The sequence below is a fragment of the Atractosteus spatula genome (genome assembly GCF_055471065.1).
Source record: "Atractosteus spatula isolate fAtrSpa1 chromosome 10 unlocalized genomic scaffold, fAtrSpa1.hap1 SUPER_10_unloc_5, whole genome shotgun sequence".
In the NCBI taxonomy this organism is placed as follows: Eukaryota; Metazoa; Chordata; class Actinopteri; order Semionotiformes; family Lepisosteidae; genus Atractosteus; species Atractosteus spatula.
Genome location: NW_028296625.1, coordinates 807,353 through 822,086, shown reverse-complemented (window position 1 = coordinate 822,086; position 14,734 = coordinate 807,353). Strand labels below are relative to the sequence as shown.

Genomic DNA, 14,734 nt, shown 5'->3' with positions numbered 1-14,734 from the left:
GACCTTGCTGGGTGAGCATTTGCTCCGATAAATTAGGTCACGTATCATGTTAAATCACTTCTTCTCAACACAACATTTCCTGGTGCACATTTTCTCTATGAAAAAAATACATTTTTCCCTTGCACGATTTTTCGTTTTTTATCAAAACGTACAGCAAGAAAAAAGAAGAAGAAATAGTGTCGCAAAAGAACTCTGTCGCCCTTGGGAGATGTCAAACGCATTGGACATGAAAAATGCCCAATAAAAGCCATTTCTTTTCGTTTCTCAGTGTCGGGGCTGCTACTGTATGTAAAAGAGGCAATTTTCTCTGAGAGCAGTTTCAGCGCTTTCTGAACGCAGATGTCTCAGAGCGGTGTGTCCAAGTAGCTGTTAAAGGTGATGGCTATCTTGTCACCATAGCTTCGTTGGTTAAAGCACCTTTCTATTAAACAAAAGAACCTATGTTCAAATCCCAGCCGTGTATTTCTTCCTATCTTGTAGTATAGATCTTACCATTTTGGGCACTCACAAAGGGCTTGATTTCGTTAAATGCATGTGTTCATTTCCTTTCTGGAAAACTTGTTTTTTGATGAAATTCACACAGCTTGCGAAACATGAAATTCAGTTCTTGGTTATCAGTGCAGAAGAAATATTACCGGCTGGCAAAAAGAACGGTAAGAGATTTTTTTTTGATTCGAGAAAAGACTCCACCAGTCAGTCTCTGTGGTGCAATCGGTTAGCGCGTTCGGCTATGAACCGTAAGGTTGGTGGTTCAAGTCCACCCAGGGACGTGTTTTTTTTTTGCGATGTAAACATTGTTTTTGCATAGGTCGATTGGATTTCTCAGCTAAACCATAGCCATTTTAATATTTGTAGGAGATGCGACTGTTCAACACGTGTCAAAAATGTCCAATAATGCCCAACATCGCAACTCCCCAGAAAACCATATTCACCCAAGGAAAATGATCGTCTAATCGTCATTTATACTCCCCTCACATCCTCTGCTGAAATATTTTAAAAATACAACGCAGATTTGTTTGAGAGCTTGACAAGCATTGTTTTGTTAGCACTGTGCATCTGGATTTTGATATTTTGACATATTTACCCTAATTTTAAACTGTAAATACTGTACAATCTGTTGTAATTGTGTTGTAATATTAAAATATGTTAGCTGAGGATGCAAAGGGGTGAAAGGGAAAGGTCAGAGGGTATAGTAACAACAAGGTTAGGATTGGTGGAGGTGGTAGGGGTGTTGATGGTTTTTCTCTGTAGAGGATGATTGAGTTTTTTATCCTTCTCTGAAGTGAGAAACTGGAAGAGTTGGGAGTTGAGAGATCTGATGAGGTTAGTTATAGAAGGAAGTTGATGTGGAGCTGTTAGCCGTAAGAATTCCTTAATGTCTTTGATGTTGTCATCAAAGATAAACTGCAGTCAGCAAAGATAAAAAGAAAATGATCTTTGCATACTGCCTTGTCTTTCTCACACCTGAAGAAGGCTCCACGGCCAACACGTTGTGTTTCCTTTCTTCTCTTTTCAGCATGGAATAACCCTTTACTTGTTCCTTTGCAGCCTACGCATGCTGACGCAGCTACTCACCTGATATTTAAATTTCCTATAATCACAAATATGAATGTCTACTGTGGGTATTTTTTCCATGATTATTTATTCTGTCATTGAAGCATATTTTATGTCATACCGAAGTGTCATAATCACTGAATTTTTTTTTTCATTTAGAAAGTAAGAAAATGATAAATCACTATGAATTGCATTAAGCCTGTTCTGATCTAGATTGTCTATATACTTTAACATGCCATGTTCACAATGTCACAACTCAGAAATGCAACAGTGAAGTGTTGTAATTACCAATGTACATAGTGTCGGAACATTGAGATGTTTTGATAATGAGGAAGGAGGGACATGCCATGTTCACAGGGTCATATTTAAAAAAATGGCACAGTAAAATTTCCTAAAGTTCAGGATTTTGATAGTCTGTTCCATTGTCTCTCACACCTCAGTGTCAGAATTTTTAGATGTTTTTATAACCAGGGGGTAGGTTTATAGCAAGAAGCAGAAAGTGCCATCACCCGTTGCTCATCCTCGGTTAACCATATATTCTCATATGCCATGTTCTAGACGTCCCATTTATATTAAAAAGTTCTTGTAAAATGCAAGATTTTAAGACTTTTTATGGTCAGAAGGCAAGGTCGTGGTAAATATGCAGAAAGTGCCTGTGAACTTCTGTTTTGTCTTATTTACTTATTGTGTTTGTGTTACTGTGAGTTTTGAAAATTGGTTTACAATTTTCTGAAATGTGTTTCACACAAAAATGTTATTTGGATAGTCACTACTTACATATTCCCATTTACTGAGGATAAATACAGTAATCCATCCCGATTAGTACTTTTAAAAATTACTGTAAAGAGCCATCTACAGGCGAAAGGCGGCATAACATCACAGCAGCAGCATTTAAGGCAGAAGAAGAAGCTGGCGAATAAGAAGCCAGCTTCAGCCTCGTTAATGCAATACCATTGGGTGAAGTGGAAAAATATTTCTTGCTCTGAATCCTAACATTTTTATAGGAGGTGTTCTAGTACTTCTTGCCTCAGATAAAATTGCCAATACACTTATTTCTACTCCATCAATAGCAGCAGCGTTATCGGTACTGAGTCCTAAATGTACGTCCTGTCATCATATAAAATGTCAAAAGTTTCAACTGCATTCAACTGATCAAAGTTCTCTTCGATGACAGTTATAATTTTATCTAAAATACATCCGAAACAAATTTGCACTGTTTTTTTTATCCAGAAGAGCATCATCATGAGACTCAAAACATACCTGTTTTTTCTTCTTTCCAGGAGGAAGGATTGTTCAGATGCAAACATTGGTCCAAAATCAATGTACTCTCCTATCGCTGTTGCTTCTTTAAATCCTTCATTTGAACGTCGATATTGAGGGATGATATCGTACAAATTGTGGTTTTCTTTTAAAGCAAATTATATTAAAGTATGAGCCTCTGTTATACTGTAGTTGTCTTGGAAGTTTCGAAAGGTATAATATACCCCCTTGTGCCCTCAGCTAAAATATGATAAAATACAACAAAATTTATTTACATAGAACAGCACTTATGGTTACATGTATATTAAAATTAAGATAAATATACAAAAGTATTAAAATACAAATGTACAGTCCTAACATAATCATGCTGTCCAACTGTCTTTTTTGCTTGTCAAGTTCTCCAACAAATCTGTGTCGTAATTTTAAATATTCTAACTAAGGATGCATCAAGAGCATAAATGAATTCTTCTGCCAGCCGTTCAGTCCTTGGCTGAATATGATGTCCTTGAATGTTGGTCATTATTGGCCATTCCCAGTGATATTGACTTACATACTTAATTGTTTAACAAAAACATTCACATGTCTTGCAAATATCAAGTGGGTTAAGGTTTTGCTAAGAAATCCGAATAAGTAGAGATGAGGTTTACATTGCAATAATGAGAAGTGCATTTCTGGGTGGGCTCAAACCACTAACCTTTCAATTAACAGAGACTCACATGTGTCCCTTTTCTCCATTTGCAAGCTTAAAAAAAGAAAATAATGCTTTTTTCTTACCAGCCTGCGATATACAAGGCAAGATTTGTATTTCATCTTTCACAAGCTGTATGAATTTCATGAAAAGCAAGTTGTTCCAGAAAGAAAATGAAAACTTGCGTTAAACAGAATCAAGCTGTACGTAATCATCCATAGTGATTCATTTTGTAAGACAAGCACTGCTGGGATTTGAACTCAGCATCTCCTGTTTTAAGAGGAAAGCATGTTAACCAAATCAGCCAAAGTGCCATCAATGGATCAACACCATGTCTGAGTCAGTGATTGCAGCTGACAGTCACTGGAGGACAGTTCATCGTTCAACAAGTCAGCCTGCATAATGAGGGGGAAGAGACTGACTTCTGTGATGCAGTATCGACAAATACTAACCTTCTGTCCAACTGTTCTCTGCTGCATTCTGGATTAGCAGGTAAATATTGGTTTCCATGAATGTGTAGGGGTTTTGTGTATTTACTGGGACAATTATTAATTGTAGCAGTAAGTCACAAAATGATTCTTTGATGGCTATTAGAAAACCGACCTTGTGAGTTAACTCATTAACGCACACACACAGATACTAATACACTTATTAATACATAAAATGTGCATATAAACATAACAGATCTTAAGAGTGTGGGTTAGCAGAATACAAAAGGTATATATTAAATCATGAAGAGTTCCAAACCAAGAGGGACATACATTCAGTATACCATTCATTTAGACTGTTTCGTAAATGAACTGGGATTACAACTTCTACACTAGATACTCAAAAGCAAGTACATCACTCATAGGTATTAGATTGATATCAATTGTGGTTGAGGTAACAATTGAATTCTCGAACTGTAATGCAGAATGTTGAATACTCATCCGATCTGTGTGGATTCAGATCTCCCGCGGACACAAAGAAGTAGTGGCAGGCTGTTGCTGTGTGCAATCGGCACTCTCTGGCTCGGTGCCAGGCAGTGGCCGGTGCGGCTGGCGAGAAGGAGAGGAGGGAGAGATTCCTGCTGCGATGCGCTGCTGATGCTCTTTGAAGACCGGCTAGTTAGTGTTGGCTGAAACTAGCAGAGCTTGTGCATATGGAAAGTGACTGCGGGTCCAAGCCAGTCACACTCTTTAGATGGGAAGAAGACCAGTTCGTTCCCGATGTAGCGCTAGCCCTGAATCCTGAGATTCAGCTGTCGACAGTTCCGACCGTAGTTCACTCGTTGATCAGGCGAGCTTTGGCGGTGGAGTACCGGTGGTTCACGAGGCTGTCAGCTGGGCTAACCTTGGGCAGATCTTTTTGTTAGGGGCACCTTCTGGGCATTGTGCTGCCTGTTTTATCTGGAGGAACTACGGTAGTTCAGTGGCTTAAAGTTCCGCGGGCATTCGAGACCCACGTGGGGTTACCCTGCCCTACCAGTTCCTGATTGGCTGATTGAGGTGGAGGATGAGTAACAGTGACCTCTGACCTTAGGGTTGTAAACCTTGGGATGAGCCTCTCCCATGGAATCTCCCAGACAGTAAGGCGCCAGAGATGACCATTTATTAGGGTGGCTGGTGAATCTCAGCCTTGGGAGCTGTTCCTTATCAGGAAACTCTATCAGCTAGCAAAACACCTTAAATGTGAACCAGATGGAATGGCCTCTCTGTATCCAGCTGCACTGAGATGAGGGAGAGAGGGACTGGCAAGGGAGCAGCAAACTTAATTCCTGTATTTTAAATACGCCTTGCCGCTACATAAGTGTCCTTAGAAGAAAAATATCTTCTATGATAGTGGTACAGTCCATCAAACCCCTCCTATAGCCTTTCAAAGAGAAAAAAAAAAAACTGACAACAAAGTATGTCTATGTGTGGTAATCAACCAGGTCTTACAAACATTCTTAAACCCTTCCACCTCCTTTCACTGCAAATGATTTGTACATGTTAGAAGGTTAATTTTGGCTTCTGATATTATGGTGGATTAAGAGTCCTGAAATCTTTGTAGAAGTACAAAGATGAAAGAAAGGGCAGTGTAATCATGGCCAAGAAAAGGCAAATGTTGGACTATCTGCTTGGATTGAATGGAGCAAAACGCAGGCAACTCCTTGAGCAGAACCTGCTTCACCCTTCAGACTGGGGTTTCTGAAGATCTGTACATTTGAACTTTCAAAGTGACTAAAGTAAAGGAGTTTTCCCTTTTTACCACATAATTCCCACAGATCAACACTAACAGAGAGCCTAATTCCAGCCAGGATTCAATCACTGTCTCTCAGGCATCCCAGCAGTGGATTTCATGACTTCAGAAAGCCATCTTCACTAGTGGAGAACTCAATGCTCTGAGGTTTACTGGCAGAGTCTCACACTGGGTAATGTTAGATGTTGATAAATAATGTCCTATGGAATTCTACTGTTGATAAACTCTACTATGGAACTGCGATGTGTCTTGAAAAAAATCTTCTATGATAGTGGTACAGTCCAGCACAGCCTTTAAAAGAGAAAAAAAACAAGGTAAGTCTGTGGTGTAATCAACTAGGTCTTGCAAACATACTTAACCTCTTCCAGCTACCAACATTACAAATGCTGTTTACACATTAGATGGTTATTTTTGGCTTCTGATATTATGGTGGATAAAGAGCCCTGGAATCTTTGTAGAAGGACAAAAGATGGAAAGAAAGGGCAGTGTAACCATGGCCAAGAGAAGGGAAATGTTGGAGAGATCTTTTTTCATTCACTTTTTATCATTGTTTTTCCAGCCCAACAAAGATCAACATATATGAGCAGGCGTCCTGTGCCAAATCCAATCTGCCTTCCTTCCAAGCATAAAGGAATGTGAGTGAATTAAATATTGACATATGAAAATACACAAAAATATGCAATCACACTGTAGTGTGCTCTCTGAAGGCACCAGTTCTGTAGGGTTTGGGCATTTACTGGGACAATTATTAATTGTAGCAGTAAATCACAAAATTGATTCTTTTGATGGCTTTAGAATCCAACCATGCGACATAACTCGAACAACGCACACACACAGGTACTAATACACGAGGATACATTTATTAATACATAGAATATGCATATAAACCTAACAGATCTTATCGAGAGGGTTATCAGAATACAAAAGGTATATATTCAGTCAGATACAAAGTGTTACACATATCAAAAGGACATACGTTCAATATATCATTCATTTAGACCGTTTCGTAAATGAACTTGGTTATAACTTCTATATTAGATTCTCAAAACAAGTACATAACTCTTAGGAATTAAAGTGATATCAACTGGTTGGGATAACAATTGAATTCTCTAGCTGTAATGCAGTGAAGTTGAATACTCATCCAATCTCTGGGGATTCAGATCTCCTGCAGACTCAAAGAAACAGTTGCAGGCTGTTGCTGTCCAATCCGCGCTCTCTGGCTCGGTGCCAGGCTGTGCTGTGCGGCTTGTGACGGTGTGGTGCTGATGCTCACTGACCGGCTGGTTAGTGTTGGCTTTAACTAGAAAAGTTTGCGCACAGGAGAAAAGATGACTGTGGGTCCCAGCAAGTCAGGAAAAAGACCGGTTCGTTCCTGATGAAGCGCTAGTTCTGAATAGTGATTCAGCTGTCCACAGTTCCGACCTGTTCACGAGGCCTGCTGCTGGTGCTAACCTCGGGTGGATCCTCTGGTTACTCTCTGGCAACCTCCGCTCTAGACTCTTAGAACAAAGGAAAGTTCTGGCACTCGGACACACTGGCCGTTCCGTGGTTGTCCGGGCTGAGTCTCAAGATGGTCAGGAGGTGCGCTGTGAGAATGTCCTGCCCTTGGGAGCCTTCTGCTCCTGGGCCGTCCTGCCCTGGAATTCTCCTTTGAATTCCCTTTAGAAAAGTCCACAGAATTCTCCTGAATCTTACTACAGGCTCTCTGTGTTGCCTGTTTTTACCTGGAGGAACTCCAGCTCGTTGATTGGCTGAACGTTCCATGGGCATCAGAGTCCCACGTGGGTTACTTGGCCCTACCAGTCCCTGATTGGTTGATCAAGGTGAGATATGAGTCATTTACTCCTGACACCTAGGAATGCAGTCCATCTGGCACTCCCTAGACAGATAGGCGCCAATGGATGACCATTGATCATGATAGCCAGGCTTAGCTAAGTGCATCCCCCTTTGGGAGCTGTCCCTTATCAAAGGAAACCTTAAATCAGCCTGCATGAATAGTTTCTCTGTGGCTGCACCACAGAGATGAACAGAGATGGGGCCTCATTTGGGAAGGCTCAGAACACTTAATTCTTTCTTATTAATAAGCCTCGCCGCTACAACACATATGCAGTTTGAGCAAACATAAGACAATAACCAAGTACCACAAACTACCAGGCATCTAGTATCATTAGCAGTTCAGGTGGGGAGCTGCGTCACCATGTGTAGGCTGCAAAGGAACAAGTAATAGGTCTATTCCATGCTTAAAAGAAAAGAAAGAAAACACAACATTTCAGCCGTGGAGCCCTCACACCTGAAGAAGGCTCCACGGCTGAAACGTTGTGTTTTCTTTCTTCTCTTTTCATCTAGTGTCATTAGCCTTTTAACAGTTCCTGTCAAAATAAAATAGAAATGGAAAACATTCTAGAGAGAGTTTGAAATACCAAGGTACAATTTAAAACATATCTCTTCCACTACAACCACAATATTTTGGAGAGATCGTTGAACCTCACTGTTCTGACATGTCCGTTAGCCTACGTCCTGCTTCAGCAATGAATGTGGCGGGGCATATTCTGAGGGAGATGAGGTCAATCAGGTGGCAGGAAAACCACGCTATGCTTTTTGCTTTTTTTGAGATCCTGAAAAGGACAGAGGGGCCATGTATATGTGTGCAGCTGGATATGTAATTGCAGGTGGTGTAGCAAATTCTGCTGAAGCCCCACTGCCTGGTGTGGACGGTAGCTGTGCATGTTGCAGCAGAATTGTGCATGTGAGATCAAGGGGGCATGTCATGTGTTTCAGCACTTCACTCCCTTCAGTAGCACATGATTCCCTGAGTTCTTTGGATGACCTGTGGACCGATCTTTCACGATGAAGAATTCCTTAAGAAGAATAGATCTCAGCCCACCATCCCAATGCCTCCGTCTCAAAACACCAACCTCCCACTGCACTTAGTCTGCAAGGCAGTCCTTTCAAGTGTGATGACGACGCTGGGACCTTCGTTGCCTATTGTACGAGCTGAACTTTTGTGCTCATCAATTCAACGCTCTTTCCATCAACTCATCTTGTCTTTTGACGCTTCGTGTTTTGCGCTCCTTTGACTATCGGCATATCGGGTGACTGCAAACACTGAAGTTCTTGCTTACGGAGTGTGGAACATTGTTTTCAAGTGATCGCTGTTCTGTCATGCTGACGCCGAGTGAATCTTTCTTTGGCAACATGGGCAGGCCGACAGCAGCGCGAGCGAAAGTAATGGCAAATTTCTTGACTTATTTCTGAATGTGAATGTTCTTTAGGAAAGGGATGCGGCGTTGCTTCTCGCCCGTGTAAAGGTCACGCATTCCAGACGTGGTTATGAGTGAACAGTTGGCACAAGAGTCTGAAAAGAGCAAGAGAGGAAGCAACCCTGCCCCATGTGAGGAACAAACTCACGACCTTCAGATTATGAGATTGACACACTACCTACTACGCCAATGAGGCCGGCTGCAGTGCATGTGTCGGAAAGTTTGCCTCACGTGAATTTCAGTCACCTATACACTAATCTTGCGACGCCCTCTGCTGGATGTTGCATTTGCCTTTTGATCTCACCGATACTTTTTTGGTCTGTTTCTGTTGCGAGTCCGTCTTTCAGATCTCACCTAGCACAAGTCTCTCTGGCTGAAGTGGCCTCTCTGCTTCAGCATCGTGCCCTCACTCAGCCATTAAAAATGTCACTCGGACTTCTGACATGCTGACATGAAATGTCAAGAGAGAGTGGCGGAGACGCTTAAGCCAGAGAGAAGATGAAAAGGGGGCGTGGCTGCGAAATGCTTGACAGCTGCACGATGCTCTCCATGAAAGGCATGACCACAGGCTAAAAGACACCTTTCAGCACATCAAGCTCTAAGCACACACCTAGAGAACGCAGGAATTGATGCTGCTACTTCCCACATGCAAGGCAAGCGCTGTACCATACAAGCCAAACCCGCTTGCTGGGGCTTATGCCTCGGCGTCACCTAGTGCCACTTGTTCCCCTCTTACCAGGCAAAGTTCACTGCCCTTCGTCTGCAAGGCAGCCGTGTAATTGCGGCTTTCTTGACTTATTGATGAAGGTCTGACTGGACGAGCGAATGACGCCTCTCCCCCATCCTCAAGCTCACTGACAGATTGAAATAGCCAATGTTGCCGTGGCTCGTTGGTCTAGTGGTATGATTCTCGCTTAGGGTGCGAGAGGTCCCGGGTTCAACTCCCGGACGAGCCCTCGTGTGCTCTTTTCCTCCTCTTCCACAAGACTGGGAACTGATATCCACATCACTTCGCAGCGTCTGCTTATGGCAAACGATGGAATGTGACTAATGACTGAACGAGCCTGGCGAATTCTCATCACGTGGCACAATGAGAGCGTGCAGTCAGCTCTCCAAGGCGGCAACCTCATTGCTCGTTCAAAAGAACACGTACTGAAAACTCATCACCACTATGTCGTAGATGAGCACCGCGATCGCTTGTTGTCATGCGTCCTTACTTGGGAAATGCAAAAGCAAAAACTGCCCTCTCTCAGCCACCGAAACGTGTGCGGCTCGCCTTGCGCTCTCTGCGCCTCGCATATTTGTGGAGCTGTCTGCTCTTCTTTCTGTTGAAGTACTCAAGTTACGGGGCGTCCTGCAGCCTATGATGTTCTCACTGAGAGCTTTCAAGATTTGAAGGAAAACTACGAGCTTGATGGCTCAAGTCGAACAAATGTGATTGTTAAGCAATCGATGATCAAAAGCACGTCTTCTAACAATTTGTGAGAGTATTATCAGCACTGTTTTCACTCGGATATACTTCTCACTTGCTAAGCTGACAAACTGGACGAGAAAATGCTGGAGACGCACTCAGTGCAGACTGAGGTTGGGAAGGAGGTGTGGCCCTTCAACGCTTGACAACTGAAGGACATTCTCTCCACAACGGAGGAGCACCTATCAGAAGTCGCAGAGGCTAAATTAGAGCACCGGGCTCCCAGAGCTCCAAACTCAGACCTGGAGGATGCGGGAATCGATCCCGCTATCTCTCGCATGCGAAGCGAGCGCTCTACCATTTGAGCTAATCCCCCGCGCTTCATGCTTCTCGGCATCATGTCTTAACGCCTCTGCCCCTCTTGCCAGGCACCGCCCACTGCCCTTGGTCTGCAAGGCAGTCCTTTCAAGTGCGATGACGACGCTGGGACCTTCGTTGCCTATTGTACGAGCTGAACTTTTGTGCTCATCAATTCAACCCTCTTTCCATCAACTCATCTTGTCTTTTGACGCTTCGTGTTTTGCGCTCCTTTGACTATCGGCATATCGGGTGACTGCAAACACTGAAGTTCTTGCTTACGGAGTGTGGAACATTGTTTTCAAGTGATTGCTGTTCTGTCATGTTGACGCCGAGTGAATCAGTGTTCTGATGTGTGACAGTGACAGTGAAGCTCTGCTCTGTGTGCTTTAGGAGAGCTGATGTCCTCTGTGAAAGAAGAGGCCCCAGAGTACTATGACGATGCTGTAACTATACCTCAGAGTCCAGATGCCTTGTCAGGTGGGTTATTTCAGTCCAGTCCCAAAGAGAAACCTTGTACCAATCCCAGAAACTCTGAGTCTCTCTCCTCTATGTACTGCAGACCACATCACACTGAGTCTGTTTATTCTGCTGCCAGTGTCCAGCTCCTCTTCAAATATTTCACAAGGATACAAAGCATTGCCTTCTCTGTTCTGATACAGGCTGCACTGTTGTCAGTCACCATCTCAATTTAAAAAAATGGAATGGGTTTGAAATGTATTATATAATCAGGTTGCCTGATCCCCTGTATTTTAAATCTGATGTGTAACAGTAAAACTGTCTCTGTGTGCTTCAGGAGAGCTGATGACTTCTGTGAAAGAAGAGGCTCCAGAGTACTATGATGATGCTGTAACTGTGCCCCAGAGCCCAGACACAGTGTCAGGTGAGTTATCATAAATAAGACTTGGTAGTACACTCTGTACCAGCCTGCATTAGCCTTTGTCATTAGAAATAAACACTACCTGGAAGAGAAATAGTCTCTGACAAGCCAGTATGTGTCAGAATGACAGCGAGATTACTGACCTGCTCTTCTGTTCACAGGGAGACTCCTCTCTGATGCGGCACCTTCTGGATACAGTGTGGATGACAGTGAGGGAGACCCCACTTTAGGTAAAGGGGACTACAGCCAGGGATCTCGGTGTGAGTGAGGTAGTTCAGGGATGAAGAAGATGATCCCCAGTAATCAATCGCTGTGCCAATCTCATCCAAGACAAGAGGGCACCAGGTCTAAGTGGTGGCTCAAATTGTGCTGTGTCCTGCATGGATCAATAGTAGCTAATACAGAGTCCTGATTGCATACCTCAGATGTCAGATCTAAGTGGGGAATTGATTCTGTTTTTTTATGTTCTGCTAGAGTATCTATTGGCTTGCCTTTATCAGCTGTGTTGGAAAGATAATCTGTGCTTCGTCTCAGGAAAAAATCATCAGTACTGTCATTTTATTCTGTGCGTATGGCCGTTATTTAAAGTATATAAAAATCACGAGTTCATAGATTTCTCCAAATATCAACGACACCTTGTAAACCTGTGATAAGAATTCCTTCAATCCAATAGTTTCACTCCAGGGAAAAGGCAGGGAAACATAGAGAATTCTTATTTAAAGACAACATCCGTATTGGATTGCATGTAAGCAGGCATCACTCAGAATTCCTAATATGATTCTGAATTCAGTTTTGCAGTTCTTTAGTGTTTTACTACTTTCAGAGAGTCCTTTATTGACCTTGCTGAAGCAGAGAAGCGACATAATCACAAATGTGACCAGTTTTTTTGCTGTTTCTGGTTAATAATGATTATTATTTTGTATTTTGATTAGTATTTTTCGTAGCATTCTTCTTCAGCTTTTAAGTTATTTGGTGAGCAAGAACCACTGAGAACGAATCTGAATGTGTGAGCCCATTTAAAAAAATAAAAAAAATAAGTTATATAAATCAAACCTTTTCTTCTGTAGTAATTTCATTTGATATTAAAATTAGTCCTGATTTACAATTTTTGGACATGGTTCATCTTAAATAATTTTGTAATAAGTTTCAGTTTAGGAAAATCATGCCCCAAAGCTACCAAAACTGGTAATGTTCACATAATGTGTAATGCAATAGCAGCAGTTGGGGTGGGAAACAAAAGGCATCTTTTGGTATGAATCCTAAAACTTCATAGATGGCGTTCTAGGATTTCTTGCTTCAGATAAAGCTGTCAATACAACATAGATTTCTACTCAGTCAATATCAGCAGTGTTATCACTACCAAACGCTAAATATAGATCCTGGCAATACTTCATGAGTTGTTCATTAGAAAATTGTTTATGTTTTTTTTTAACATATTTTCAATACCAGACAAAAAGTCGAAAGTTTCAATTTCATGCAACTGATGAAATCTCTCTTCGATGGAAGTTATAAGTACAGTACATCCAAAATACTGCGGAATCAATCAAATTTACATGTTTCTTGTGGATCCAGAAGATCATTTTGAGACTCAAAACATGCCTGTCTTTTCTTTTTTCGAGGACGAAGGAGTAGGAGCAGGAGTAGCAGTAATGGCAAGAACATGTTTAGAGTTCAGCACTTCTCATTTCTAATGCGGAGCCATCGACTCGGAAAGCACCAGCCCCGATAAAATAAATTGCAGAATTGCTGCCTACACGCTTTGAATTGCTGGCATTCTCTGAAAGCGTTCCTTTTTGAGGGTTCATGAAATTCCTCACATTTGAGCCAACACTAAAATATTTCATTTGGGGTCGCCTAATTCATAGTGCAAACCGAATCTACAGGGGAATGGTGTGGCACATGAAGCCGTTTGTTATTCTGTTGTGAGGTGTGAGGGGCGGAATGCAAATCGAGTTGGTGAATAGAAAATGAAACAGGAGTCACTTCTTGAGCTACAAATTCCAAAAAGTATGAAAACCTGTGCATTTTAACAGTGCAGAATACTCACAAATTGCACTGAGTTGCTTGCTTTCTTCTGCTGCTTTTATATTTCAGTCATTCACTGTCAGCTAGCACTGGAACAATTCAAGAGAGGTAAAAACAGAAGCAGTCAGGAGTGGGGTTTGAACCCACGCCTCCATTTGGAGACCAGAACACCCAAGCCAGCTGAAAAGACACACATCCTTGAGTCTGGCGCCTTAGACCACTCGGCCACCCTGACAAGCAAAAGCAAGGTGTGTGCTGAATGCACCAGTAGTTGACTAAACTGAGATTCTTCCCTGAAATTATTTGCTTGCGAAGAGCCAAGTTGCCTTGAATGGATCTTGGAATTCAAATATACGGATGGATTGTTATTTGGTTGTGAGTTTTGAGGGGCGTATTATAAATTGAGTTGGTGAAAATGCGCTTTTTGTTAGTCTGTCGGGAGGCTGCACAAGGTGTTTAGAGGGAGAACGTCTAAAAGACAGGCTCTCTATGTTTAACATCAAGGCAGATTTATTTTTTCTCAATGGAAATGCTCATCAGCGCTTTCAGCTTTACGTAGGGAATAACATCTGCTGAGATCACTTTTGAGCCAGTGCACATGGTAATGTGCCACCAAGTACATTTAATATTGGCTGTGGTAGCGAGCTGCTTTTGTTTGTGAGGCTTTTACTTCTTCAAGCTGAATTATCGGCAGGAGTAGTTTATTAAATCTTTGCTCATAGCGCTCCATCAGAAATACCTTGTCCATGTTCAAAAGAGATCAGAGGATTTACTTCATACTTTCACATAGCATACCTTACACGAAAGATTTAAATGGGGAATTGATTGTGCTTCTTGATGTTGTTCCTGTGGTTGCCTTGGTTACAATGGTGAACATTCTTCCACGTTCTGCTAGAGTATCCACTGGGTGGGCTTTATCAATTGGCTCGGATAGGTCATCAGTGCTCCGTCTCCAGAAAAATAATCAGCACTGTCTTTTTTCTGTGTGCATGACCGTCTTTTAAAACATATAAAATCACGAGTTCATTGATTTCTCCAAATAACAACAATACATTTTAACCCAGCGGTTAGCATTCCTC

At 42.1% G+C, this 14,734-nt stretch overlaps 4 non-coding genes across 4 annotated transcripts; 2 read left to right on the top strand and 2 right to left on the bottom strand.

The window, feature by feature from the left end:
- The first annotated feature begins 696 nt into the window (after nt 1-696).
- On the top strand, nt 697-770 carry trnah-aug (transfer RNA histidin (anticodon AUG)). The gene has a single exon. It is a non-coding gene; the product is annotated as a tRNA-His (tRNA).
- A 9,096-nt stretch (nt 771-9,866) lies between these two features.
- On the top strand, nt 9,867-9,938 carry trnap-agg (transfer RNA proline (anticodon AGG)). The gene has a single exon. It is a non-coding gene; the product is annotated as a tRNA-Pro (tRNA).
- Nucleotides 9,939-10,696: 758 nt separating this feature from the next.
- trnaa-cgc (transfer RNA alanine (anticodon CGC)) lies at nt 10,697-10,769 on the bottom strand. Its single transcript has one exon. It is a non-coding gene; the product is annotated as a tRNA-Ala (tRNA).
- A 3,008-nt stretch (nt 10,770-13,777) lies between these two features.
- Nucleotides 13,778-13,890, bottom strand: trnal-caa (transfer RNA leucine (anticodon CAA)). Its single transcript has 2 exons — nt 13,853-13,890; nt 13,778-13,823 (listed from the first exon to the last, which is right to left on the bottom strand). It is a non-coding gene; the product is annotated as a tRNA-Leu (tRNA).
- Nucleotides 13,891-14,734: the final 844 nt, after the last annotated feature.